The sequence below is a fragment of the Camponotus floridanus genome, unplaced genomic scaffold (assembly GCF_003227725.1).
Source record: "Camponotus floridanus strain SB8 unplaced genomic scaffold, Cflo_v7.5 scaffold139, whole genome shotgun sequence".
In the NCBI taxonomy this organism is placed as follows: Eukaryota; Metazoa; Arthropoda; class Insecta; order Hymenoptera; family Formicidae; genus Camponotus; species Camponotus floridanus.
In genome coordinates this window covers 374373-401205 of record NW_020229258.1, presented here as the reverse complement: position 1 = coordinate 401205, position 26833 = coordinate 374373, and the positions used below count along the sequence as shown (strand labels likewise).

The window sequence follows — 26833 nt, the reverse complement described above, 5'->3', positions numbered from 1 at the left end:
GCTGCAACTTTAACTAATTAGGCGATAATTAACTTTAACTAATTAGGCGGTATCTGTTTTGGAAATTTGTAAAAATTAATCATGGTATAAAAATTAATATTGCCTAATAATATCCAAATTTTTCATTCAAGATATTGATTAAGAAATTAAGACTATTAATAAATTTTTGATTAGTAAATTAAGACTATTAATAATTTTTGATTTATTTTTAGGGGAAAAAAAATGATAGAGATAAATTACAAATTTGAATCCTTCATGACAATATCGTATTCTATGATAAAATACTCGTGATGATAAAATTCATTATCAGAAAAGGGAAAGCATTCAAAATACTTACTAAAGTAGTTATCGAAAATTTAGGTTTACGATTTTTCGATATACGATATACATGTAAATAATTTATATTAATATAATTTAATTAAATTTATTAAATTTAATTCTTTCTAAACTAAAGTAGTTATCGAAGTTCTATTCTCGTATTCGGAATTCTTTCTAAACTAAATTAGTTATCGAAAATTTAGGTTTACAATTTTTCGATATACGATATACGTGTAAATAATAATTTATATTAAATTTATATTAATATAATTTAATATAATTTAATTACGTGTAAATAATAATTTATATTAAATTTATATTAATTTAATTTAATTAAATTTATTAAATTAAATTTCTTCTTAAATTCTTCTCTCTTTTTTCTTTTTTTTTGAACATGTGTCAAGCTCGCAATATTACTATTCACGGGCAATTATTGTCTACAAATTACTATGCTTTCCTATATACATCGGCAGCGATTTCAGACTAGATATATTATTTAAAGCATGGTGTCGCCACTTTGCCGGACACATTAATTCTTCATTAACGCAAACGACGTTACTTGCTTCCGATTTAGCAAATTGCGTTATAACTTTTTGATTGCGATCATGTTACTTACGCAATATCATCGAAATTTAAATCAACTAGATGTTTGCTTCGCTTCATGAAAAAAGCGATCACTTATTAATAGTTCAATTTTCCAATTTTTCCAATTTTTCCAACGATTTTTTCAAATGCTTTTAAAATTATTATACTGTATTTACAGATACAATATACGTAAAAGGGAAATGCGTAGAAAAAAATTGCTTTTTATTTCTCTTCATTCGTTATTTTTTAACGATCAATTTCTTTATCAATGCCGAATTGGTTCTTTCTTAACGAGAGAGCGAGAGTATTAATCTACACGTCAAATTCTTTTGAACAAAATTCCTGTTAGTTTTGTCTCTCTACGCACAAATAGAGCGCATCCTTGCCAATAATAGTGCTATTGCAACTATTGATACATTCCTCTAGTTCTCGTGTGCGATTCATGCAATTGCAGCGGATTGCGCTTGTGAAAGAGAAAGCGCGGTTCACCAATGAAAAATATAAACCTCGCATCGTCGGAACTTTTCTGAATTACACGACGTTACGTAGACAAAACAATGACATTTTTTTTTCTTTTTCTCCTCTCTCTCTCTCTCTTTCTCTCTCTCTCTCTCTTTCTCTCTTTCTCGCGGATGAACACATTGCAAACGGAAAAGCGAGAGAAAAAGCAGACGGCTTGGAAGCTGAAGGTATTTATAGAATGGTAAATATATAAAAGAGAGGAACATCACACATGTGAAGCAAACATCGTGCTCTCTTAGTTCGCGAATGATTCCACGAGAGACTTGGATGAAGATGTATCTTTATTTAGCACTGTGCATTACGTTTGTTGTAGAGGAAAATTGAATTATTCATACATTTTGAAGGGATTGTGAAAGGAGGATGGCAAATGTTCAGTATAAATTTTTCAAAAACTAATATTATAATTTTAGGTATTTCTCGAAGCGAGGAAAATGAATATACGCTCGGAAAAGTTATCACTTTTGTTTCTTTTTCGGAAATTTATTAAAAAGAAATTAAAACAAATGAGAGCGACAGTTTTTAGCAGAGTTTTAGGAAAAATCGTGGTCCGATTTCGAGATTCCGAGTTATATCAACTAAGTATGAGTGTCATGATATTCATTAATCGATTTCCTATCAACGAATGAGATGTATAAATGAATATAAAAGAAGCAAAAAATGTTATAATAATTTTTATTGCTAATTATTAACATGCATATATTCTGTGCGGAATGTTTTCTGGAAAAATGGAAAATTTCAGTATTGGAAAAATTGAACTGATTTAAAATTTCTATCGAATATCTTTATGTATTATATCAACTCTTTCCGAGGATCATTTTTGACCCTGCCAATGTTTTCATAGCGATACGTTTGAAGCATTTCGCTTCGTATATTTGCAGTAAAAATATATCAAAGCAAATTGTTTTGCAAATTTATTATTCTAGCCTTTATTTAATCAAAGAAGGCATATGAATTTTTTTCAGATTTCTTTCAGAATATTTTTATCCTTTGAAAAACACGTCAGGCAAAAAAATGATCTGTTTGTATATTTTAGAGGTGAATACGATGTAAGGGTAATTTTCACGTTTATCACGAAGAAGATAGTCTTTTATTTCATAAATTCTGATCATTTATAATAATTATAAATACCATAAACGGTAAAACATTAATGCTACTCAATCAATTAGCAAAAGATAATAATCTTTTCGGACAAAAACTGTTGCTGACAGAACGTGAAACTTGAGTATTTATCATAATCGGGGAGAGTAATAATTTTTTCTTCTAATTGATCGATAGAAATTTCCCTAAGAAACGCAATAAATGCGTGCATCGATTCGCTCTCATTTTATGGGTTTCTGAGAAACACGCTTATCTAGTTTTCATTCACGAAAATTGCCAAGAAATATTTTATATCGTTCCGAGACGGATTAGCAGGTGTATCGTGTCATGTAAACAAAACAGCCGGGCTCGCTTTTCCGAGAATTCCTCCCCCCACTCCCACTCCACCCAGCCGCCTCGCGTCTTCGCGTTTTTTAAACGCATTCCATTCAGTGTCGTCACGACTGTCGCGAAGGTCAGCTCGAAATTTCCTCGGGAGTTTCTCCGTCGCGTTACTCGACAAGTTATCATCGAGATTATATATCCGTGTGTAATATTATTATTCAGAGTGATAAATAAATTATCCGATAAACGCTCTTGTGTCAATGACTCTGTCAGTGATATAAAATACGATATATAATTTTCGCGTTCGGAGAATTAACGCTCGAATATAACGTTCGCGACGTGACAATTATATCTGATCCGACTAGTGTGAATTGAAAATGTCGGAATCGGGAAATCACACGAGGATCTAAGTGATTATTTACGATGTCGGGACGTTTGCGGTGCGAATGTAATGGCGCGATCGAACATCGCGATTGTTCGGACGGAAGGAACGGTAAGAAATCAGCTGATTGCGCTGTCATTAATTCTCCGATTATCGCGGTTATACATGATTATATTACGATCGATATTTTACGTCATTGCGAACCTCTAGGTTGATCAACAGAGTAATCACGCTATTATAAAGAAAGCGATCGACTCGCTTTTCCGAGAATCTTTCCATCCCCTCTACCCTTTCTCGACCTTTGCGCATTTCTCGACACGCGTTTGTCGTTTAGTATCGTCTCGACCTGCCGAGGGTTAGTTAGAGAAAAAGTTTGAAAACTTTACGATTCTTGCTCGCGTGAACTATAATATTAACAAGAGCGAGAGTTCAATCATTATCTGGTTAATTTATTGTAATAGATCTCTTAACAATTGATAGATTTCTTAACAATTATTAATAAAAATTATTATGTAATATTCTTTTTTTTTATATTTTTTTTTATATTCGATACACACGTAATGATAATGTCGCTCGCTCTTCTTTCATGAGAAATAATTAATGCTCGAATAATTTATCGTGAGTCATTTTAACGAAATTAGAAGTTGAAATCCGGACTTTTATTTTGTTTTGATTCATCGCTGTATAAATGGTGCGGTCGTTTGTGACATCAGAGGATCCGCGATGTATACTCGAGTGCGTGATATCGAAACAAGTGTGAAAAGAAATCGGCGCTTTCATTAATGCTACAGTCATCACGTTACACGATTCTAAGAACCGCTTGTCTTATTAAATCAGAGTTACGTCAGACTTTAAAGTGAAAATAAATACTGTAAGCATGTGTGCCGAGACAAGTATCGAGCGATCATAATACGTAGATGTAACGTACACACATCGATCGTGTCTAGTGAAAATAGTTTCGTCACAAGTTAACCGAGCAAACTCTGCGGACACTTTCAACTACAAAGCATCGTCCTTAAAGTGAGTACATTCATAAAATTATCGATTAAGTTACCAAGAATAAATATTGCTAGCATAATTAAAAATTTTTAAAAAATATTTGGTAAATATATTCGCTGCGGGAGTTCCTTTTTAAATAAAAATATTCATTATTTTACTATTTACAAATTATTTTCTGCTTTAAAATTCATACGTAGAAACGTATTCATACGCATATATAATTACCATGTTCAAATAGAAGACTATAGAAAACATGAGGTGACAGTAACAATTTTTTCGAGTAATTTTTATATTTAAAATATATGTGAAATGTGTAAGTTTTAAAAAAATTCGTGAATTGTTTTACATGGAATATTTATTCTTCACTTTATCAAAAGAAAAAAGCCAAGAATAATTTATTTATTAATTAATATGAAATTAATATACGTGCGTGAGAACATAATATATAATAAATAAATAATGTTTAACAAATAAAGTAAATAATACGTGGTAAAAACGAAACTTATTTATATTTTGAACGAATACGCAAATAATTCAAATTGTATAAATAAATAATTATTTGTTTATTTATAAATAATATATTTATTTATATTTTCTATTTATATTTTTAAATAAATAATATTTATTTATTCATTTATTTATTTATACATGTAGTGTACTCGGTTTATTATGATTCACAAAGTTTCCTATTTATGATGATATGCAAAACATTCGTTTGACAATCTACTTTTTTATGTAATTAATGAAATTATAATTTATAATTTATATGCACGCTGTGTGTTGCACTAGCTTAAAAAAAGGGAAAAGATGTGAATATTTCTAAAAAGATAATTTTACTAATCTGATAAATTGCGCATAAAAGTGTATATGAATGTAATTGAATCTTTTTATAAATAACGTTTTTAAAAAAAAAATAAAAAAGGAAAAAAGAAAGAAGAAGAAAAGATATTTATCAAGGACAGTACTTGATTTGAAGCAATCGCGTGTCATGCAAAATTAATGCGGCACGTATCTGATATCAATTAAGTTCATCAGCGTTATTACTCTTATTGCATTTTTGATACGGAGTCGTTTGCTTTATCGTTTCGTCAATTTCGCTCTCGACGAGGTTATTGCTCGCGTCATATTTCCACTTTCAAATCTGGGATCTTACATGCTTGAAATTCCAATGTCAGCATCCGAGCAAGACATCGATTTCTTTCTTTCACTTGATATTTTGCGCGACACTATCTTCAATAAGATATCTGATGACTATTTTCGTCGCGATCTCTCCATTTGCTTCTTTTGAATTTGATATCATTAGTACAAACGCTAATCAGGACGAATTGTCTGCGCTTATCAATCTAATGGAAACTTGATATTGATATCTTTGCAAGTGCTTTATCTTCTTCTTTCTTGCATCAAGATACATTTCATCTCGTTAATAGATTGCACGTGTTTTATCATTTCTCTTGGAAATTTCATTCATATTATTTATTCTAAGATTTGCTTTTGCATATCGGATATTCAGAAGCGGATACTAGAATTTTTTTACAGATACATCTTTTGCGTTTATTCTCATTACAGCGTTTGATAAGTTTGAACCCTTTATTCTCTTTGGAGTTTCTTTTCTTATTTACGTTTCTTGTGTATATCCATGTACATAAATAGAGTATCTGTAAAATTCTACATGTTAAAAATAAAAGAGCAAAAAATAAAAGATACATTTACATTTCAGAATATTATAAAATTTATCAAATATATTTAAAAGAAATTATAAAATTTAGAAATATCATACAAACACACATATATTTTACACGCACTTTTAATATTTTACAATTTAATATATTGCGTATAGATGTTGCAGAATACGCATTTTAAAAATTATTCTCAATACCTTGGAATTAAAGTTAACAAAAAAATGCAACGATCGAACGAAAGACAATACATTTACGATAGTGTTATTGTTCGATTCCATCTCGTGTTTGATTAGAATTTTTTCTATTATGGCGTAATTTTCAATTTTCTTTTTTAACGATTCATCTTCGATCTTGAAACGAGTACGGTTACGACTATTACTAGTCTGTTGCTGGAACGAATGAAGGGAGGACGAGAAGCTAAGAGAGGTTATTACCTCTCTCTCTCTCTCAAGAAATAAGAAACCGGCATGGACCAGGTACACTCCGGTTAAGAAATTTCGCGGTATACACAATACATAAAGCACGTTTCAAATAAGTTCTTTGTTTGTTCTTATTTCTTCGATTATTTCGGATTTGTTTCTTAAAATGTTTAGGTATTTATAATTAATTATTTATCGAATAATAATGTCCGAAAATACATAATTAATATGCAAAAATTAAGAAAACAAGATATATTTTTGAAATATATATTTTTTCCCTTAATCTTTTCATGCATTTTACACATACACATACACATGTATATTTATACATATAATGCGTGTGTCTGTGTTGCAGGTTTTTAATAAAATTAGTTTTTTCATAAATTTTGAGTCTTATAAATCGGCTTTTTTATAAAAAGCTCAGGTTTTTTTATTAAAAAATCTGAATATATAATCTACAATAAATGTATTTGTATGCATGCACAGTGTGTAGTATTGTGTCGAATGCAAATTATTAAATGAATAATTTGTAAAGTTAACGCGTAACATTGCCTGCGCAAAATATTTTATAGGTATTATGTTAATATAAAAAAAATTTAATAGAGATTTATACCAAACTTATATAAGTGAAAAGTAAATAAAAATTACTTTTTATCATAATTAATTTAAAAATAATTATATAATATATTAATAATAAATTAAAATAGTTAAGGGAAAAAATAGATGATGCGTGCAAAATAATATTTTGTAGATTAATCTTACATATTATAAATTGAACAACACTTGAGGAAATTTTTATTTGAAGATTAGTTATAAAAGCATATGATATTAAAAATTGAAGAAAAGGATGCATTAAACTTTTTCTCGATATTTTTATTTAAGGAAAAAGCTTTATATTAATAAAGAAGTTAATACTACATCTATGATGTTTTAAAATCTTCTTTATAAATTAATTGAATATTTTCTTAAAATTTTATATATTTACTAGTAAAATAATCGCATTTAATATATTGCTTTTTTCCATTTTATAATTATTTTCTATGTTAAGTGTTTAAAGAGAGAGAGAAAGAGAGAGAAAATTTACTGTTTATATTTGAAAAAGATTAAATTAAACACACACTCGTGCAAGGGATTCCGAAATAATTATTGCATCTTCATAAAGCTCTGATAATTTGTATATATCGATAATTAGAAGGTGGATTGAAAACATTGTGCACAAATTAAGCACATTGGAGTTTATTTATAATCCAGATTGACATATAAAACGTATAAATCGTATATTATTTAGCTTAGCAATTTATCATTTTTCTTTTATTGCTTTTATCCGTTTATAGAGACTTTAATTTTTTATAGCTGTACGTTTATTTATACTATTTCGCGACACCGATGTATTTTTTATGTTAATGTCTCTTCTTTCTTTGGAGAGACGATTACGAACACGTACGAAAATACGAAATAATTATTTAAGCATGAATTTATTAGGCGTCCGTGACTGAACGATTATAAGCAACGTACAGGTTGCTCGTACGTAATTGCGTGATATATAGATGTATATAGGCGAGTATATGAAATTATGACGTACGCGGTGAACCGCATACCGCGTGCATGAAAGCTATAACGAGGTACGTGGCGCGCTTACATTCGCACAGGTATAGACATCCGGCGCTCGTTTTGCGACTTATGCGCGCGAGGAATGCAATTCACCTCTAATGACAAAAACATATTAAATATACAATGTGTCGTAGAGAAGTTTATCTTTCATTTGCAGAATTTTTTCGGCGACGAAACGTAAAATTGATCTTTCTGTCCTTTAGTAAAGGTATTTGAGCAATTCCGCTAATATCCAATTACAATTTATTCAAGTTTTTCGAAAATTTAACGAGTAAAAAAACGTGTACGTAAAACTGATGATGTATAAATTTCAAATGAATTTTATTCAAATAGATTTTTTTACTAAATTTTAAAAGTATAAATGGATAAATAAGGCAGATAAATAACGGGTGCATAAATTTTAAACTGCACTGTAAAAAGTATGTAAAATTACATATATAATCAGTGTAAATATTACGCTATTTATAACGGAAATATATAAATTCATGTACTTTTACAAAAATTAGTTTTTTTTTTACTCTTTATTGTGTAAATATTCATTTATATTTGATGAGAAATTACAAGGTTAAAAGTGTAATTTTGGATTTTATGTAAATGTACAATTTTTTGTAACATTTATATAAAATTTAAAATATATATAAAATTTAAAAATTACACTTAATAACGAATATTTACACAATAAAGAGTAAAATAACTAATTTTTGTAAAAGTACATGAATTTATATATTTTCATTATAAATAGCGTAATTGTTACACTAATTATGTATATAATTTTAAATTAAATTTAATATGTGAAATTGTATAAACACATATATAAAATGTATTATTACGTAAACATTTCTAAAAATCTACTTCTAACATGTAAATTTATTAATACAAGATGCTTACTTACCATTTAAGATAGAATAATTTTATATATGAAATGTAAATTTACTAATGTATGTAAATATACACCTTTAATAGTTGGTCTCAATATTACCCACTATAATAGTTGTAAATTTACACAAAAATTTTTTACAGTGTGTGTATTTTACTTGAGTAGATTTATAATTTAAACAATTATTACAAAGTTGTCTGTTGTTATCAAGTTATTGAAAGCTTGCAACAAATGATAATTTTCGCTGACATATTACTATGAAAAAGTCAACGTGAAATTGCTCAAATAATCTATAGATGACAAATGTGCGATTTGACATATAAATTATAGAATTATATGTGTGCATGTATATGTATATGTTTTTTTACGTTATTATTTGGAAAAATATATCTAAAAATGTGTTGATATTATTTTAAAAAATGTGCCAAAAATGTGTCTTAGATAATTAGATGTTTTCTTATAATTTTTTTATATCAAAATTTATACATTTTTGGCATTCTATTTATTAATAATATATGAATTTTAAGTAATTATTGATTACATGTAATTATTAGAAGAATTAATTTGAAGTAATTGGTTCAGTAAATATTTACTGAAAAAAATAGAGAATGAGACGAAGAGTACATATGATCTAATATTTTGAAATTAAAAGAATATTTTGAGCTATACGAAAAGACATGTGATGCTTCTCTCTCTCTCTTTCTCTTTCTTTCTTTCTCTCTGATGATTATGCAAAGTATGCAATATATGTATAATATGTGCATAAACCATAGGATATTATGTTGGATATTCCCAAAGGATCGAAATTAGTACATTAACAGTGATCAATTTTAATTGTCATCTATTAAAATAAATTACTGAAATTGTCCGCATTGTTTTAAACACATTCCTATGTAAGTAATCACGGATCAGATATTTATGGAATGAAGTGCGTTTGGCGAAATATCGACCGTATATATATCGCACTATTTTTATCGTTTTAGCGTTATTTTTTAATAATTGGTTTTTTCGGGTCTTCGGAATCGATTCAATTTATCCAATGACAGTGTCGAGATGAACATAATTCTCCAGCTATAGCTGAAAATAAAGTGCTTTTGGCAAATAAATTGTAGATGAAATTACATTTTTCAATCAATTTCACATGAGCGGACTCTCAAGCTTATTAGCTTTAATCTCAGGAATCGTTATTGTGGCTTCATTACAAAGATTAATCGCGGTAAATATCTCTTTTTCATTAAAAATCGTGTTACGAAAAAATCAAATTGCTAAAGAAATTTTTATTAAAAAATAATATAAAATATCTCTTTTATATATTATATTTAATATTAAATAAATTTTAAATAAAAATATGAGGCATACATTATATCGGTTTTATTTATTCAATACGTAATTAAAAGTAGACGTACATGTGTACATATGAAAGAGAATAGATTAAAATATTCGTATAATCATCCTCTGAAAAAATTGAAATTTCGTACAACTTGTTACGGTTTAATGCCGCATAAATGCTACCATGGACACCAAGGTTTTAAATGCGCGCAGAAAAATCATCGTCGACTTTCACATTGCTTTATTACGCGTAATTGGCTACTGCATTCGTTTCATTGGAGTTTCACGACATCGTGCACGCAAATGCAACTTGTGTAAATCTCTTACGCAAACTTTGAATCCTCCCTTGAATTTTATTTCGCTCGGTGTCGAGATTATATTTTTCGGGACACGCAAACGAGATTCGTAAATTATATGTGAGTGTAAAAAAGACATAAAGCAAGTAGAATCTACACGATTGCCAATTTAAAATTTACGATTCGTGTTTCATTTTTAACAAAGTATATACGAGATCTTTTAGATTTCAAAGCTCGAATCTTACCTTTTATTTTGGTACGAAAAATAAATAATTGAATCTGTTAATTTCAAGCATGCAATATACAGTTTCTCTGAATTTCTCGATAACTTAGATGATCGATAAAAACAATCAACATCATATAGAGAAAAATTCATTAAAAAAATCATTACGCACACGTATACGTCAAATTAAATCGACTTGTGTTAAGTTACTAGATAGGAGTTATTATTCTAAAGAAGAGGGAGGGAAACTTGTAATTTGCAACGAACGGGGAGATATTGACATAACCATAATCCGGAAAATACTGTCCAAGTACTGTTATCGCCGCGCTTGATATTTCAGCGACCGTAATCCGCGCGCGTTCTTATAGCCATAGCGAATCAGTGCGAGAATAGAATACCCTTACTTAAGTACACACAACACAAAACTAGGTCTAACCAGCTATGCACGAGGCTACGTCGAACGTGAAACTTTTCCCTCCAACCACCTTGCAGCCGGCAACTCTCTCGCATTCCAACAGGTGCGAAACGCGTCACTGCACTTTGGCAGAGGGAAGAAGCGCTTTTATCATCGAATGCAGGCGCGCATAGAACGCACGTAGGATGAGAACATTTATGCGCAAACGTGTGCGTTTTTGTGTGTGTTTGCGTGGGCGTGTGTGTGTGTTTTTGCGAGGACGAGGAAAATAAAATCTGCGGGGGCGAACGTAGGGTGCCGCCGCAAATCCCTTCCTTTGTATCCGCCAGCACGGAAAATTCGTGGCCGAGAGTGCTGCTAATCCCTGAAGCCGTTGCTCGTAAACGAACTCGTTTCAACGTCTTGTGCGTGCTGAAAGAACAGGAAATAACCGCGATGTGCATTTTTCAGAACCTTATGTATGCATCTACCACGCGAGGATGGTTTAAAGAAAAGTCGATTTCGTTTTAAAAATAAAAACATCGTGAATCTAACAATAAATCTATAGAGAAATTTATAATCGAGAAAAAAACGCGACATTAATAAGACAATATTATTGTCTGTTATTTTTTTTCTTTTTTCTTTTTTTTTTATCATGAAATTATGCATTCACGCATATATTTTCATTCATTTATTTTTATTATACTTCGCTCTTGTCTTTTTTACGGTGTTTTTATTTTTATTAATTAATTAAATTATTTAATTTAATTTTTATTTATTTTAACGAAGTTTTCACGTGTCTTAGAGATTATTTACATTTGAATGGACCAAAGGCAAAAGGAAAAGAAAATTTCCTGAATTCGTAGAATTGTTTGATCTTCTGGTCCTTTCTGCTTTGGTAGAGTCATAAAGATTTTCTCACGTTCTTTTTCCCTTAACAATAAGTTTATTTTAGAATTATAAGTATAGAATAAAAGTATAGAATATAATAGACAGAATATAATAGATTTCAAGAATTCCTTAGAATTATATTCTATAAATATAGAATATAATTCTAAGGAATTCTTGAAATTTGAAAATATTTTTTACGCACTTCTATTATTTTCATACGATTATATATATATATATATATATATATATATATATATATATATATAAATTTGCAAGGAATTTAGATTTGTTATACACATTTCAGTTCATATAACTTGGAAAATTACGTTGTTCGAATGCGTACAACTTTTGACGAGCATATTTTTTATATATAACGAAATTAATTGATGCAATGTAGGTTTATATATATTTACATATATGTGTGTGTGTATGTGTATGTATATAAATGCATCATATATATTTGATGAAATTTGCTCTTTCACACGTGCATAAAGGAACAGAAATATTCATATAATTAAATTTTGAATTCATTGATATTCAATTTATTAATATTAGCTTTCATTAGCTTTATTCTCAGAAATATACGTCATGCATGCAGAATATTTTTCAGTTTATTGCTAATGAGAATTACTACATGTTGGATGTTTTAAAGATCATTTATACGTCGGTTTCGTGCAAACATTCATATTTAAAACATTTAGTTGTATGCAAGTGTTCATTTTCATTTGAAAGCAACATATGTGCATAATTATTATCGTTGTAATTTTCATGCTTGTATTAAAAATGTTTGAGAACATGTATCTCTTAAACTGCATAACTTAAATATGCAGCTAAAAGTAGCAATTTGAAAGAGATATGCATCTTCTGTAATCAAAATAGGAAAACGAATAAATTTCTGTTTAGTCTGTTCTATATCAAGACTTGTAAATTAGAGATTTATAAACAGTTGTATTATAATTATAATACAAAAACAAAAGCTTGAAAATGGCAATTTTTATTCGAATTCTCAAAAATATTGCTTTTACTCATAACTTTTATTTATTCAATTTTCACATTTGATAAAAATAAAACATTTTCAAAAATTCAATTTCTTGCTTTAGAAATGCAATTAATTATGTTATTTAATTATTTAGTTCTTTCATTATATAACTATCAAAAACAGTTTATTGAAATAAAATTAATTATAACGTTCGTTGAACATAAAAGAGAAAAATACTATTTTTTTCTCAAAGTTTGCAAAGCTGTTGCACATATGTACATATAAATTATTGTTTTCAATTATATGTTATATAAAATATTTGAAAGAATGCATTTATATTTTTCTTTTAAATCGTACAAATATACATACACCAAAAATCTAAAATTCTTTTTAAAAGTAGAGTTTGTATAAGAGAAATTATTTTTTATCATTTACTTGAACTTGAATCCTAACGTACAACTCTGTTTATCTCGGTTATATTTATCTATGAAATATAGGAAGTAAGATAGTGTATCATTACATAGACATGTGTATTTTTCTATTTATCTTATCTTTTTATTATCTTACGAGACATAAGAATTTATATTTGAGAAAAATATGAAAACTTATTTTCAATATCCTTTTTGATAAATATATAAATAAGCATTGTAAGAATCGTAAAACATACTTTTGTGATCTATATTTTTATTGTAAATTATAATAATTATAATGTATTTTTAACTTTCATAATTAACATATTTCTTATAATTGAATATTTATCCAGATATTTATGTAGATTATAATGCACATCTGCATAAATGTATAAATAATTCTATGTAAATATCTGACAATTATATAAAGAAAGGTATTAAAAATAAGTTTATTGCATCTCTCATCAAATATATGAATTCTTATAAATCTCAGATAGAACTAAAAGATAGAAATATATTGCATGCACTTGAGATATTATCTCATTTCTAAAAACTTGTGTTTAATATAATGAATTGATCGATTTGGTCTTATGTTGCTACATGTGTTGAATTTATCTTACAATTGGGTAAAAATTAAATCGAGGGGATACATTTATCCTGCGTGTGTCCTTCAAATATTCCGTACATTGACGAGTAGGATCCTTTGCTCGAACATGAAAATAGTAATTCGTCGAATGTAACGTGGTGAACGGTCCATCGATGTAAGAACCCGCTATGCTTATGCTACGGACTGTAACGTGAGCGAATGGTTAGCCTTGAAGCCGACTACATTCAAGACCGCTCGATGCTTTCCACTGTCTCTCGTCCAATCGAATTCACGTTGTGTAACATGGACAGCCACTATGCTCTTGCACCCCACTATGCGTTTATTTATTTTATCGAATCCTGTCCATATGCATGACACCAGTTTTAAATATACTAACTTTTTACGAGTCTTTTTTCATATATAAATTAAAAATTGAAATGTCACTCGTGTACTTTAATATATTCTTGTTTCAAGATAGGAGTGTATTAATATTTTAATACGTGAAAAATTGTGATCTTTAAATTTATTTATTTGCTTTTTGCGCTGTTATTTTTACACATATGTAAATGATTGAAATTCTTATATCGAGATACAGTCTGTGTAACTAATATAGCTTGCGTTTATTGATCTAAACGTGATTGTCTATATCAATATACACGAGTAAGTTATACCAATCTCGGGAAAGTTTCCTCACAAACGCCGTGATAAAGTTAGATATACACCGATTATTACTTCGACCTCCTATTTTAACGTGTTTACACGAGAAAGGCTTCCCTGACTTTACAATATACCCATTGAATTTGATTTCCACATTACATGATCAAAACGTGCGAATTTTTGCTGCTGTGGACGCTATTTGAAGAATCGATTGCATAAAATTAAATTTGCATAATAAAATGCAATAAACGATATTTTCAAGATTTCTGACATTTGATGCATTTTCACTGAAAATCATAACGAATGCGTACATTACGTGAAATCACATAATCACAGATTAGCACTTTTGAGATATAATATTAAATTTTTTATGTTTTAATAGAACGTGACATTTAAAATTAAATTTCCGCGAGAAATTTGAATTTTAAATCGACCTTATTGCTGAGAAAAAGGACGCGCTTCCTATTCTAATTTTTTTTTAATTCGATATCAGATAAAAAGAGAATTAATTTCGAAAATTTTGCGTCTCTTTCGCTCCTTTTATTATTATACAAATATTATTGATTATTAGATTATTAGATGTCTATTTTTATAGTGTCTGCTTTTTTTTTAAATGCATTCTTCCTTTCCATTTGATTAAACTCCTCTATAAATCATACTATACATTTCACGTCACTGGTTTTGATTGTGAAAGATCATTTTTAGACGCAATCGTTTTCTTCACGCTGACAGTCAGTTAAAAATTCGACTTTAATAGAGCGACACACAACACATATATATCGAGGCAGTTTTGCCACGATTTTGCACCGCGGCTATGATTGCTGTGAGACAAAAAATATCGCGGAACGACAGGCGGATTAGACGAAGCGTGGAGATTAAGCGACTGTTCGCGCGTTCAGGAGAGAGCAAAAGAGAGATGGAGAGATAGGAGGAGAGAGAGAGGGAGAATTGCAAGCGTGAACTCGTGGATAAAAGAAGATGAGAACGAAGAGGGGGAGGACCGTTAGACGTACTTGCGGTCGCTATACGGTCGTTTCCGGTCTTTTAACCGCGGGTCGCTGCTTGGAGAGATATGCTCTTCGCGCTCTGACGGGACTATAAGTGTGTACCTGCGATCGTGTAAACGATCCGACGTGCTTGCGCGTCCGATAAAAGCCAGGTTGCGGATTAAGTTAGATTATTGATAATAAATCCGATGATATTGAGGGATATTGGAGATAACGCAGATGTACCGCTTAAAATTCTAGGTGAGATAAAACGAGATAAGGTGACGATTCAATCTCGCTCGAAGGCTTGATCTGATTTTGTACGCGAGGCTTTATTTTCCGAAAAGATTGCGTTAATTGGAAATTTTGGAAAAATCATGTTTGAAAAATAAAATAGAGATGAAAATTCGATAAATAATAATAAAAATTACAAGAAAAATTAGAGATGAAAATTCAATAAATAATATAAATATAATATGAATAATAATAAATACAGTAAAATAACATATAAAATTAAAATATTAAATAAATATAATAATAAAATAATATAAATATAATATAATATAAATATGAATATAAATATAATATAACGTATAAGTATATAACGTATAAGTATATAAATGTAAATAATAATAATATACTCCGTATATATGAGCGTCATTTTTGATCCCATTGTTTTCATAGAGATGCTTTAAGCATTTCAGTTCACATATTTGCAAATAATAAAAATATATTAAAGCGAATTATTTGGGAAATTTATTTTTCCAGCTTTTATTTAGAAGGATCCAAAAAGACGTATGACTTTTTTCAGATTTTTTCAACATATTCCCTCTTGAAAAACGTGTCGGATAAAAATGTACAATACAATGCAAAGGTTAAGATATAATATTCTTGTCATAGATTTTTACTTGTTATATTTTGTTAATAAATAATAAATCCGATGATACGAGGATATTGGAAATAACATAAATGTATCACTCAAAATTTCGAGCGAGATAAAACGGGATGAAGTGATGATTCGATCTCGCTTGAAGACTTGATTTAATTTTATAAGATTTTGTTTTCCAAAAATAACAGTTTTGTAAATTGAAAATTTTTAAAAAAAATTAGAGATAGAAATTCGATAAATATATAATATTAAAATATATAATATTCTTGTCACTAGATGTACTTGTTATATTTCGGTTTAATCAGAATCGACCTTATGCATGTATAGCGTAGCACAAGCTTCGCTTTTAAAATCCCTATGCTGATAGAAATTGATTTACTATGCATACGTGTCACATCTTTTGGTGCACTTTATTCAGAATTATTGCCAGATAAATCGATTCGAACGACCGACTTTTAAAATGACTTTAAATTTTCATATTAGCCGGCATAAATTCCGACATTGTAAGCTCTTAAACTTGTGCAGAGTGCATCACGAATAAGTCGTTACGATTAGTTGCAGTATGATATAAACTCCACCAGGTGTGGAATACATAAATTTACAAACAAAATGATGAAAGTCTACCATACATTACGATGCCGTTAACTGTTTATCTCCCATGCATCCCGTTTAAGTTCCGTACAGTTTTTCTCTCTTCGATTCTTCTCTTATATGCATATGTATAATTCAAGATGTATATTTAACTAAAGTTTATAGTCAAGTTTGATAATCAAATATTCTGACATAATTGCATAATCGTCGATAGATTTTTTTTAAAGAAGAGATATTTAAAATTTTTTTATTGAAACAGGAGATGTGGATGTAAAGTGGATGCAGTTTTTTGAAGAATAATTTAAACTTTTCTGTAGTATTTTCTTTTCTTATATTTATTCATACATGCCCTTGTGTTCTTTCAGCTAGCCTTTAATATTTTCATTTTTATTTGTGATGTAATAAAACACGTGCAGAATGTTTTAGGATCTTGCTGTTTATTCTTTAATTTTTAAACGTATACATAGTGAATGAATCACTATTAATAATATAATGAATGAGTCATTAATAGCATAATAATACAGTGAGAATATAATATTGAGAATAGAATATTGTTTGAAAGTATTTTTTTCAATAGAAAAAGTATTTTTTCAATAGAGAGAAGAGAAATAATTTATTATAAATATAAAAAAATCATAGAAGAGAGTTTTGAATAAAAATTTGAAATCTGTCATATATGAGAAAGAATATGGATGAATGTGCACAGGTTTGTTGTCCAAAATTTTCATCTTGAGGACTTCATTTTTGACGTAAATTAAAGTTTATGACGCGTAGATTACGGATATGCAAGTTTCCGGATGGGAGATTTATCGTTCCAGGGAAAACCGGTAAAATAAGTATTTTTTATAAAGGTAAAAATTGCAATTTTTATAAAGTTAAAATTTATTTTAAGCCAAAAATGAAGTCCGTAATCTCGAATTGGGAAAATTTTGGGTAACGATTATCCGCACTCTTTCGCGAGAAATAAGAGGATTAGTATCGAGAAATATATTTTTGAACAATTTCTCGCGATTATTCTCGAAATTATTTCGCGGCAAAAATTTCGATTATGAATAATATTGAATATTAAATCGATCGTGAATAATACGAATAATATTGAATATTAAAAGATTCTAGATTAAATTTTTTTAATAGTAACTAAATCTCTCTTTTTCAATTAATTTTACACGGACATTTTAGCAAATTAATTTAATTTAAAACTTAGTTATACGAAATTTAAATAAATAACGAGATTTAAATGAATGCATCACCGAGAAATTTACTACTAAGAACTATTAAGCGAAAATAATCATCGAATTCGTTGCAATCATTCGTTCCACTATCGACGTTCCCCTTTTTATGAAGCATCTGTGTGTATATGTGTATATATATATGTCTATATGTACTGTGTACACAGAATGCCAGCTGGCAATGTTACCCTCAATTTTGTGCACACTCGTTCGACCCTCCCTAAAGTGAGCCCTCTATCCAGCGTGTCGAATAGCGATGGCCTCTGTTTGCGTTTATTCTCTCTCTCTCTCTCTCTCTCTCTCTCTCTCTCTCTCTCTCTTCTCTATTCTTTTCCTTCCTCTCTCTGCTTTGGCCTTAATTCTTTTTTATCATCCTCTCGCTTTAACAGTTACATGCGTATCTTGCTGCAAGTACGATTGCATATGTAAAATGTGCATTGAAAAATGGCTCATGTTTGCATGCGTATATTCACTCATAATACTTGTGAATATGCGCATATATTTGTAATCCCCCTCCCTCTTTCTCTCACACACACATTCACATATACGTATCTTCCTATCTCACTTCACTTTTACCTTCGATGAAACTCTGAGGTCAGGCGTACGATGTTGAGGTCTCTTATATTTAAGTCGGACGTATAAATAATGATATACCTTGAATCAAATATTGATTAATTGTTTCAGATTTTTTTATGTAAAAATAAATATTTAGGAATGTATTATATACATATAATATTACAAACAACTGAGATTTATGACATTTTAATATTAATGCGTGATAAATCTGAAACAATATTACAATTCTAATAATAATTAAATTTCTTTCTCTTTTTATTTATTATTAAATTATATATATAAAAGTTTATATAAATAAATTCTTTAATAGAAAATTATCAGAGAATTATTATCGCTACAGAGAATATTCAAGAGTATATTCGCGCACATTTAACAGACTTCAACGACTGATTATACGATATTTGACACGTTAGTTATAGTAGAATGGACTGAGACGAAGATAGACTTGTTTGTTTCGTGTGTTTAATAAACTTATTTATAACCATAACATAAACTTTTTCTCTCGCTTCTTCAAATATTCGATGAAAAAAATACTTTTACAAGTTAGTAAATTTCTATTTCTTGAAAAATTCTATTTTTTCAATTCTATTTTTTTAATATTGCCAATTTTCAACAATATCGTATTTAAATAAATTTTTTTATTTTTTTTAGGAATCCAGGGATTTGTTGTCTTCAATTAATTTTGTGAGTATTACTTTTTTCATTTTATATATTTAATAAAACGTAATTAAATTGATGCCAAGTGTAATTAAACTTGAAGAAAAATTTCACAAAATTGTAATTACTTGAGAACAAATACAACGAGATAATTCAATACGATAATAAAAGGGAGGCAGGAAGGGAAAATAATTAATTTGCCATTTGCTTCGGTTTATTTCATTCGATAATTTTTCCTGCACGAAACCGTTACTTGGCTACAGACAATATGTCATCGATACGCTGCAACTTTTTTTCTCCTTGGGGAATATTCGATTTGCTCCGATGCAGCCTCGAGCGATCGTGCACCCTCGGTTTAAATTCAGCTGGCGCGGGAAGGAGCGGGCAACCCGAGCCGAGTCCCGTCTATGATCTATGCAGGGACGCACACAGAGCTCTCGGGGGGTGCGTGGGAGAGGGGGAGAGAACGTGTGCGAAGGTACACCGGGTACACGGTTTCGTCCGACCGTATGAATATTCAGAGCTCGCCTTCGCGGCGATGAAAATTCGATTGCCCCGTAGCTATGGGGATCCCCTGGCGTGTAACGCGCGGGGATGACGAGACGAGCGTACATCATTTTCCGCAACATCGTTTCCAGCCGCGTTCCCGCTCTCCTGCCGCACTAAATGTCGCGTATCGCCGGGTAAGTTGACGATAATCCCCCCGCGATTATAAGGAATCGGACGCCTGGGTTCGCGTATACCTCGACGCACGCAGACATCCATGGGACGACGGTGTTTTCTGATGTGCATATTAGATAACACGGTCACATATGTTTAATGCGACGCGTAGATAACGGGACTTTCTCCGTGTTTTACGACCAAGTGATAAATCATGTCGTACATTTTTCATATAATACATGTCATTAGGGGAAAAAGAAAACCGAGCTACTTTTTTTTTTCATTACTTCGCAATAATCGCTCGTTTGATTTGCAAAATGAAAAGAAAATAAATGTTTCTCCGAACGAATCTTTTGGGACAAATTGTCGATAAAATGCGAATGAAATATATTACGAAGAAGTTGTATTGTAATCATTTAGCTGTGCAATTTATATCACGTGTAGTGGTATAATATATTATAGTTACACGTGTAACCGTGTGTTTACATTTACACCGCAAGTAGTCGTACATTGTAATAATGACTGTATTTTACGCGACACGTACCTACAACTTACGGAAACATGTAATGAACTCGTCAAGCTCGGCCAAAGAGTTAGTTTTATGGCACTTTTAGAAAATTTAATAATAATATTAACTAAAAAATATAGAGCAATTATATAATTTTTATTTTTCTGTGGAAGAAATTTGCAATGTTTTTTTATCTTTATCGTTTCAAGAATCAAGTTCTAAGATAACTCTTTCTAGAAAGAGATCACATGTTTTTATATAATAAATATATATAAAAAATGAGGAACATTAAAAGATGCAACCGTAATTTAATAAATCGAGCTAAAAATCGATATACAAAATATAATTGTCAATTTTCAAAGAAAATTAATTTTATATACATAATATTTAATATATTTTTTAATTAAAAATTTTTTAAATTGAAGCTCGTAATTTCTAGATTCATTGACGATTGTGTGAAAATTAATAATATTACAGATATTTAATGCACGTTATATAAAATTACAAAACGTGTTGCATGATGCTATTTGTTTATCGGAATGCAAGCTTTTGCCGAAGACGAGATATATCGATTTGTATTTTATGGCAATAATATGAATTTTAGAGTGCAATATGTGCAGGAATATGAGTTGTGAAGGAAAACGCAAACGAGAGACAAAGTTACAAAGTACAAGACGATGACAGTAAAGATGCGAGATCTCGAAAGATAGTTTTTTTTTATGACTAACTGAAAAAATATACTAACGTAGGATAGAATCGCATTACTCTTTTCGCAGGAGACATAGAAATTCGATCGCTTTGCCGATGTGCTTCTATAGTAGTTCAATCATATTAGAGTTGGATCGATCGTCATGTCGCTCAAAAGTTTGTCTGCGAATTGACTAACAAGAAGCTTTTACATTTCTATCTGCTTGTTTGTATTTGAGATGAAAAAAAAAACGGTTTGAAATATTTTACAAATTATTATTAAAGATAATGAGATGTTTCCTCTTACAAAAGAAATCTCGCGAAGTGGGAAATTTTAATTTTAATGAAACTTTACGGACATATGGGAGGAGGGAGGGTAAATAAATGAATTTAGAAATTTTCATTGTGGCCCAAAAATGATTTTAAAAGGTGAAACCAATTCAAACTCACATGTAGAACGAGTTTTTATTTTTTTTCGATATCTCCAAAATTATTGGAGAATATTAAAAAATATTTTATAAAAGTTTCATGAAAATATTTCTATTTAATCACATTAATAAAAAGCATTTTTATAAAACGTTTTTCGTATAAAACATTTTTTGATATCTCCAATGATTTTCGAAATATATCGAGAAAGGCAAAAAGACGTTCTACATGAACAATGATTTCATCCTTTAAAATCATTTTTGACAAATAAAAATTTATAAAAATTTATAAATTCATCTATTTATCCCCTTTTCCTATATGTAAACTTTAAAGTTTCATAAAAATCAGAATTTCGAGTTTGCGAGATTGTTGGTAAACTTGATTAATTTTGTAAAATATTGACGTGCGTTTTAATAAAGACAATAAAACAATAAAAACAATAAAACAAATTATCTTCAAAATGCACATGTATACTTCTCGAAATATTGCAAGCATCATTCATCAAACGTTCGACATAGAAATTAACAACGCAATAAAATTTGTAAATTTTCTAACGAAACAGGGATGAAATTTTTATTCAAATATGAAATTATATAAATTTTCTGTCATCACACGAATGTATTTATCGAGCCGGAAAATACTTGTCGATTGGCAGCACAGACTTTAGCGCGTCGTTCACATTCGTCGCTATACTTTAGAAAATAGTTTCGGTTTTACATTTCGAAAATCGTCGGCGACGATTCGCAAACTTTACGACGTACACATTCTACTGACAGTGCACGGTGCCAATATCTATGCTAATGATAATCGCGAGCGTATAATGGGCGAAAAAGTATGGACCTCACGTACGCGAAATAACGATAACAATGGCGAAATGGAATCTGATATCCGCGAATATTACGTTTATTAACGGATCGCAGGATTATTTGTGAAAAAAAATCCCTTATACGGCGGGCTTTTTCGAGATCCCCCAGATCCGAATTCACGTACGTGTTTATCCGTAAACGCGCTTACGTTGTTTCGTTTGACAGCCGAAGGAAATTTGCCCATGTGATATGCATGATCGCGTCGCGGTCATCGGACGGGAACATCCGATGAACGGTATCGCTATCTCTCTCTCGCTCTCTCGCCGTGTCCTGGTTCACGACGACCTGTTCTCTCTTGGCCCGACGACTCGCGCTACTTTACAGTTATAAGACCGGGCGGTCTTTATTAATCGCGCCGATTATACGCGTGAATCGGCATGGCTGGCTCTCCGAAATACGGTGTAATCGCGCGAGCAAATGTTCGGCACGCTCTCTCTCTCTCTCTCGCGTTCGTTATACAGTCGGGATTCTTCCCCGAGGAAATTACCAGCGGCCCGCAAATGGACCTCCACCATACGGACTCTCAGCAGCAGCTCGTACAGCATCAACGTATAACGCGCTTCCGCGCCGGTGAATCGAATTAATCCCGCAGGACGAAAAATCAAGAGCGTTAACGTCTCTTTTACAAAGCGCTTACTTTGGCGAATTATTCGCGGTGTGAAAGGAACATTTGCGTTTCGCTTATTTAGAGCCGCGTGAGATATCGACACTTTTATAATTGAATCTCGAGAGGGCGTCGACACGAAATTTTTAATTAGTTGCCGGGAATATCAAGAATAATATTATTGATTTCTTAAAGAAAGCTAAAATATGTAAATTACATAAGAAAAATCACTGCATTATACAAGCTTATATCGTACTTGAGGAATAAAAATACTTTTATGAATAAATTTAGAAGCAATTAATGCAGTAAATAAAATAAAGAATATAAAATTTTATATAATTCTTTAACTAAAGTAATATAAAGTTTTTTGTACAGCACATTATGCAACTGTGTTTTTGAAAAGACAATAAATAAATAAATAAATATGTATATATTGTATTTTAGAAAGTAAAGAAATTACATAAATAATAATAATTATTGTAAATTATATTAAAATAACAGAAAAGGATTGATAACATACCATGATTATTTTAAATTGTATAAAAATTATCTTAAATATTTTTAAAAAAATTACTCGTATAAAATCGAAACAAGACAATACAAGACGAAATTTTCGCTACAAAGACACATTCAAAGACAAAAGATTTAAGCTTGAGAAAATTTTCGAAATCAATCATACAATTTTTATATCATTGAGGATATTCTCAATATTATATTTGAATCAATAATATTATTTGCTCTCGATGTAACCCTATTATATCTCGAAGACGGGCTCGTAGGACGTGTTCGGTGACGCTTGGGATGGCGACGATTAATTTTCCACGTCCCGAATTTTGGAAATGAGAAGAATTTTTATGCCGTCCGTCGCCGTTCTCATTTATCGTACGTCGCGCTACTCTAAATTATCATTTGTCCATTATACTCGGCAATTTCCCTGGTGTGCAGTACGCCCTGCACGAAATTTCGGTACCTCTGCTTTTTTCCGCGCTCCAGGCGTGTCCGCTCGTTTTTATCGCATGCCTAATATCTCGTCCGACTCGTCTCATAATTTCTATTTCTTTCATTTTCTGTCTCTCTCTCTCTCTCTCTCTCTCTCTTTTTGACAGGACAAGATGGCACCCATGTGAGAAGTTAATTCCCCGCGTATGGAAAAATTCAATTTTTTTACGTCATTTGATTACACATTGTTTGTACACGAATTTTGGAATTTTCGTTTGCGCATCTCCAAAAAAAAAGTTAAAAAAAAAAACTTGAAAGCTAACGAAATCATGCGATACGATGCGTCACCATATACGAGTGTTTGTTTTGTTTGAATGTAATACCATCCACGCCGGCTCTCTCTTGTACATCTATCTTATTTTGAATATTACTCCCTCGCTCGTTGACAGGAAGAAAATTATCGGAGTATTTGAAGTAAAATTTGCACGCACACGCGTGACAGCGCACTCCTTTCATCGTCAGTCGCGAAATCTCAAGTCGTGTCAGTTTATCCAGCCGAAATCCCCGCGAGTATTATTACGTACGCAAATTTTCACAAAGTTTACGCGTCGTGTAAATTTAAACGGCCCCCGCATATATGGGGGATGCTAGGGCGTTCTAAGATAGAGGAAACCACTTTGCACGTAGGCGGTATTGTGTCCCGTTCTAACCAACCGTAGCCTTGCAATCCGAGATGCAGCCCTTGCGAGAGTCTCGAGTTGCAAGTCGGTAACCTGCAGCCTCCACGAGCCCTAACAAGCGCAATCGACGCAGGCTGTAAAAGCGCCCACGGGCGCGCATGGAGATTGTGCGAGCGCCGGGATTATCGAAAATGTCGCTTGCAAAGTAGCGAGGGGGATATCCGCTGATTTAACGTGTATACGTACACATTTTCAAAGTCGAACGAAATTATCGCGAAGTATCTCAGCAGGATATTAGGGGGAGGATATCTGGGAGCGATACCGTTTACTCTTTCATCCGAGATAAGTATATCGGTGCCATTGTTGCAATTCTACGAAATAATGTACTTGTGGTCCTTGATTAATTGTAAGATTTATGTATGCGTGATTGAAAACAGAATATCTTTTTTTGTGAATATTTAAATACCATTGTTAATTATTTGTGTATGATTTATGTACAAGAGATATACGTATCAAATTTTTTTTAAATTTAATATCAAGGTATTCATTAGGGTTGCGCAATTATTAAAATTTGTCTCTCTTAGTTTTATGAAAATGATGTAGTTTTCGACGAAACGGTCATGTCCATGTGAAATTTTCACAGCAAAACCATTAAAATTAAAGCAAAACTTTTAATAAACACAGCCATTTGGAAAATAAAAACACGATCCTTTTAAAGGGTATCTCATGTATATGAAATGATGCGTAAACCAACTAAATAATTTAATATATTTTCAGAATATTGGAAAAAAGAAATTTTTTTTTGGAGTGAAAATTACTGATTTTAAGAGAAAAGAATTTTGCCCAAAATAATGCAATTTTTGAGAAATGGTAATTATCACTTTGTTATGGAAATTACCTTGTAATTATTTCCAATTTTAATTGCAATTTATTGTTTTTTTAATCATTTCCTCTTTTTGCCAGTATAAATTAACAAATGTTGGAGCGTAAATCTGTGCGACATGTAAAGTATGCATGTATATTATTCGCAGCATCTGCAGCATTTGCAATGAGAACAGCAATGCTATTTAATTTCGACTCTTACAAGGGAATCTCGCAAACTAGAGAATTCTAATTTTGATGAAATTTTACACACATGTAAGGGAAAAAAATGAAATAAATTTACGAAATTTTTAAAGTAATTTAAAAATTTTCAGTTGTCAAAAATGATTCTGGGGATGAACAATTTGATCATAAGAACATCTCTAATAATCGCGTTAATAAAATTTTTTAAAAATAATTTCTAAAAAAAATTCTCTTAAAATCTTCAAAAAATTATTTTATTAATGTGCTTAAATAAGGACATATTCTTATCATATTTTTTATATCTTGCATAATTTTGGAAGTATATCGAGAAAGGTCGCAAAACGTCGTTCTACATTTGAGGTATTTCATCCCTTCCGAATCGATTTTGGATCGAAAATTTCTAAATTCATCTATTTACCTTCCTTCACATGAGTTTCATCAAAATCAGAATTTTCCAGTTCGCAAAATTCCTTGTTAAATTCTTCTCAAACAAATCTTGATCGTACAAGGTATTTTATTCCAGACATGATTTTCATCTTACTTTCTATGCATATACATTGATATTATTATAAAACTAGTTGAGAGTTTATAAAATTCATCAATTTTGCATCGGGTCGCTGTTCCAATTAAATTTACTCTTTATGATTTATGCAATAGGAGAGAGATACGTATGTAAAAGGTGAAATTATCGACGTATGCTGTATGTAAGCTTTTTACCACGTATGTAAAGATAAGAAGCGATGGCTCTCGGATATTCTTGCAGAGACTTATATAGCGAAAACTCGGATTTTCCCGCTGACATAAGTACCCGTGTGGCAACGCTCGTGATCACACGTGAGCTATATGTAATAGAAGTAATTCGCCCAGAGCAAAATCTGAATATTCTCCGTG

At 30.6% G+C, this 26833-nt stretch overlaps 1 protein-coding gene across 4 annotated transcripts in view; it reads left to right on the top strand.

The window, feature by feature from the left end:
* The window catches only part of LOC105252304 (semaphorin-1A), a 204539-nt gene that overhangs the window by 4719 nt on the left and 172987 nt on the right, over positions 1 to 26833 (top strand). For 3 of the 4 annotated variants that reach the window (XM_011259624.3, XM_011259619.3, XM_025406274.1), the window contains exon 2: positions 19502 to 19534. The exons of the other annotated variant lie outside the window; for it this stretch is intronic. The gene's annotated coding sequence lies outside the window, so the exon portion shown is untranslated. The remainder of the gene's footprint in view (positions 1 to 19501; positions 19535 to 26833) is intronic. 4 annotated transcript variants of the gene reach the window in all.